Genomic DNA, 4,581 nt, shown 5'->3' with positions numbered 1-4,581 from the left:
TAAAGCCCCACCAGTCGGCACCGTTAAAGGTCTGCTTTAACTTAACGAGTTCGTGACGTACGGGTAAATCACATACCTTTGTGTCGTGTTCGACCTCCAGATTTGATTGATCAGGTTTGATTGTGGCTTGCTGTGCGGTCATTGACATACGGTCCAAACGATCGGACAAACCTCGATACACTCTGGAAATCCTTTCATCAAAATGTTCTTGCAATTGGCCAAACTTCTCAGCAAATTCTTCTTCCATATTCGTCATACAGATGCCCACCCAGGGACGCCAAAAAGAAGTGTAGCGTTTAGCTTCTTTATCCACAAAAAACAAGTCCGTTCACTTAGCGATCCAACCAACGACTCCTTTATTCTGACTCAAAAGAAGTGGCAAACGAAACGGCCCTTACGCAATAAAACAACCAATCAATCAATCAACGAAAAACACAGGAATTTAAGACGAAAATAAACGAAAGAATGCGCCGATGGTAATCACCACGCGCGCTGTATCTCGGCATTGAAATAAAATAAAACTGGCTGTGGTTAACAAAACGGGCTAAAAATAATTTTAACAGTAGAACGAATATATAGATCATTACAGATAGTTCATCGAAACTGTTACGTTTTATAACGGTGGTTTGGTCCGGGACGCTGCTTTAACGGCCAATCGCGGGGCTTGACTGCTGTAGTCTATTAAAAACTACACTGAATATGACTCAAACTATAAAAAAATCTGATTTAATAAAAACTGCATAAAATGAAATGACATTAAAACATACACTAAAATGTTACACTGCATAAACATCAACTAGATGCGGCTTTCACTCAATGATAAAACAGTACGTTCACAATCTATACAACCTTTAGCTAACGCGGTATAACAAGAACTGCCCGATAGACTCAAAACTGGAAGGAGGAAAACCGCAATGAGCGACACATGAAACGCAGCAATTAGACTAACGGCAATAAAGAAGAAAAACGTTAAAACAAGTGCGGGAAACAAGTCGTGCGTGAATAACAGTGATAAGAAGCGCAAAATACCCGGTCTACTAATAGTGATAAAGAAACACAAAAACACAAGTAGTGCAAAGAAACACAAACAAAACGAAACTAACAGACAGTACAACTTTTACGCGGCGTGAATAACCAAACAGTCAAAACAACGTGTTAAGCAATGGCTGTCCAATTTCGTACAAAATGGAATCGTAAAAACATCAGATGAAATAGTGTCGAAAGTAAAGTTGCGGTAATGTTTGTATAAAAGAGTAAATATAAAGTTACAAATGTGATTACTTGTAAGCGGCCATGTTATGTATATAAAATATAACGCCCGTGTTATACAACTGTTGTGGCAACGCCATGCAAAGATAAATACCTATATATTAGGGTGGGGAAATATGGGACACTTTTTCATTCCATTTTCTCGTTCCCTTTTGTAGTAAACAAAAAAAACATTCAAAGAATTATAAAACCGTATCCTTGCGACTCCAATAGACCGTTGTTAATTTTTTAAAACACGATCCGGATGTTTGCGTATTATGAGCTAAAGATGTCCCATCTTTCCTCACCCTACTATACTCATTCATTGATTTATTTTTACCTAACAATGGTCACAACAAAACAACGAGAATAAGTTTTTTTGTTTGTTTTTATTAAGTCAAGAGACATTTTTGATCAATGAAGTTTTCACCTGCATCAACACAACATTAAAATAAAAATTTTACGATGAATGAATGAATGAATGTAACGTATTATATCCTCGCGTGGCCGGAAAACGACAGTCGTTATAACACGGGTGTTCTATTTCATACACCTCGTGCCCGCTTACGAGTTAAGTACGATCAAAGCAAAAAGTTTCAAACGTGCCTCACTAAATGGTATTTCTTATTCAATCCATGCTATTGTTGGTCCTCTGCCAGTTGCTGCATTAATTTTTCCATTTCAGCGTCTACTGCACATATAATAGTTGTTTAAAATCACGTCATGATAAACAATAAACGAATGAATTTAACTTGCTTTCTCCTCACGTGGCCGGAAAACGACAGTCGTTATAACACGGGTGTTCTGTTTCATACACCTCGTGCCAGCTTACGAGTTACCATGTATTCTACTTTGTGGGTGATTTGTATTTTATGTATGGCTGTCAGTTTATACAACCCATTAGTGACCACTGGGTTGGAGCAATTGCCGTTAAGTGTCTTGCCCAAGGACACATAAGCCCACAACGGTAGCAGCGACGAGCCTTGAACCCTTTACCCCTAACAGGCGCACTAACCACTTTGCCACGGCGCGGATTTAACAATAAATGAATGAATATATTTTGGGTTATCCTCGCGTGGCCGGATAACGGCAGTCGTTATAACACGGATGTTCTGTTTCATACACTTCGTGTTAGTTTATGAGTTACACCACGTATGCTACTACTTACATTTTTCTTCCATCTCAGGAGTTATTTGCTGGGATGCCTTGTTCCTGTAGAGAAAAACTTTATTACACATCGTCGTGATATAAGTTTAATATAATATAAGTTTTTATGTATTAAATATGCTTTTCTGGTACCGCTATATGTCAAGAAAAAAAAAACGTATTAGGCACAGCAGCTATTAACACAGACCGGCACCGAGGCCCAGCGGTTAGTTCGTCGTATCTGGCCCATAAGTGGTACAGGTTTGAGGCTCAACGCTGAAACCAATTATGGCGTTTCTGTCTAATGGTATAACTCTTAATGGCAATCGCTAAATTAGATAGAAATCTAAAACCTAAAGCACAACGTATACTTACATACGTGGTAACTCACAAGCTGGCCCGAGGTGTATGAAATAAAACACCTTTGTTATACCGACAATGTTCTATAATAAGTTACATTTATTCTTTAACGCATATAGTGGAGTGGGGAAAGACGGGACACCTTTAGCACATAATATCCAAATTTCCTGATCGTGTTTTAAACAATTAACAACGGTCTATGGGAGTCGTGAGAATACGGTTTTATATTCTTTAAATTTTCTTTTGTTTACAACCAAAATGGAACGAGCAAATAGAAAGAAAATGTGCCCCATCTTCTCCCACCCTACTATAAGGAGTTAAATTTATCCTTTAACGCTTATAAGACTCACTCGTTCCAAGTACGTCGGCGTAAAGCCAGTGTACCTAGAATTGCTTTGGTCTCCACACGAAGCAGGCTACCCCAACCGGCCGAAACTGTAGTAACTTGAAGAATCACGAACAGAAAAGCGAAGGCTATTTTTCGATCCATTTCGTTGAGATTTGTCCAGAATGAGTTGATGATGTTGCCGCTGTGGTCGCTTTTATAATCTCAACGCCCGCGATTTCTAGGTATAATTCGCGCCGAGAACTCCTACTGTTTATGGCTTGTGGGAAAATTAGAATATTTAAAAGCAGAGTCGAGCTTTTTAAGCGGTGACGCAATTTTTCTTTCTTATTGAAACTTGTGCAAAAGTTTTTTTAAACAAATGCTTCATATTTTCAAGAAAAATTACGTAATACGAAATCGCCTGATTTTTTAATACAGAAAATAGCGGGAATGATATACATCTACGTAGGTGCGGTTCCTGCAGAATGGTACGCCATAAGAACTATAGGGTTACGCAAGAATTGGCCTAATATTCTAAGTAAAATATAGTATATAGTACTGCGGGGTAAGATAGGACACCTTTTACATTTAATATCCAGATATCTTGATCGTGTTTTAAACAATTAACAACGGTCTATGGAAGTCGTGAGGATAGTTTATCATATTTCTTGGTATGTTCTTTGTTTCCTAGCAAATGGGACGAGAAATAGAACGAAACGGTGTCCCATCTCCCCCCACCCTACTACATGACAAACTAGACAACCCATTAGTGACCACTGGGTCAAATCAATACGCCCACAATGGTAGCAGCGAGAATTTTCAAAACAATTCCTCGTTAAAATGATATGCATTTAGAAATTGTTAAGTTATGTAAATGGGTACAAACGCCGCCTAATTTAAATTATGCTTTAGAAATGTTTTCATATATTACACAAAGCAGTAACACTGCAATTCATTTCAAGCTAGAATATAAACATGCAAAACGTATAAGTTATTTAAATATTTTATAGGATCCACAGCAGTTCGCAGTAATTGATATTACATAGCAGATTACGTAACCAATTTAGGTTCTGTTTTTTATATTTTCTAAACTACTTGGATGGTAATTGTCCTGTCTCTCAATGTGTTGGCTAGATTTTCCCAGTTTTGATAGATTCCAATTATGTAGTATACTGTTGGATAAGATGGGACACCTTTTTAGCACATAATATCCAAATATCCTGATCGTGTTTAAACAATTAACAACGGTCTATGGGAGTCGTGAGAATACGGTTTTATAATTCGTTAAATGTTCTTTGGTTACTACTAAATGGGATGAGAAAATAGAATGAAACGGTGTCCCATTTTTCCCAACCCTACTGTAGAATGTATTTTATGCGTTAAATCTCTATCTCTAAGCTGTGTATAGTATTATTTTGAAAAACCGGTGCCGCGACACAGTAGTAGTTCGTATTACTTTTGATGAGAAAATTCTAAAACGAAACTGGACGTTACTATTA

General features: G+C 37.6%; 1 long non-coding RNA gene across 1 annotated transcript; it reads right to left on the bottom strand.

The window, feature by feature from the left end:
- Nucleotides 1–1,857: 1,857 nt before the first annotated feature.
- LOC100185302 lies at nucleotides 1,858–3,297 on the bottom strand. Its single transcript, XR_182269.3, has 3 exons — nucleotides 3,105–3,297; nucleotides 2,417–2,460; nucleotides 1,858–1,939 (listed from the first exon to the last, which is right to left on the bottom strand). It is a non-coding gene; the product is annotated as an uncharacterized LOC100185302 (long non-coding RNA).
- Between the last annotated feature and the right edge of the window lie 1,284 nt (nucleotides 3,298–4,581).

The sequence above is a fragment of the Ciona intestinalis genome, unplaced genomic scaffold (genome assembly GCF_000224145.3).
Source record: "Ciona intestinalis unplaced genomic scaffold, KH HT001184.1, whole genome shotgun sequence".
Taxonomy (NCBI): domain Eukaryota; kingdom Metazoa; phylum Chordata; class Ascidiacea; order Phlebobranchia; family Cionidae; genus Ciona; species Ciona intestinalis.
The sequence above is the reverse complement of the archived record's forward strand: the minus strand, read 5'-3'. Positions and strand labels throughout refer to the sequence as shown.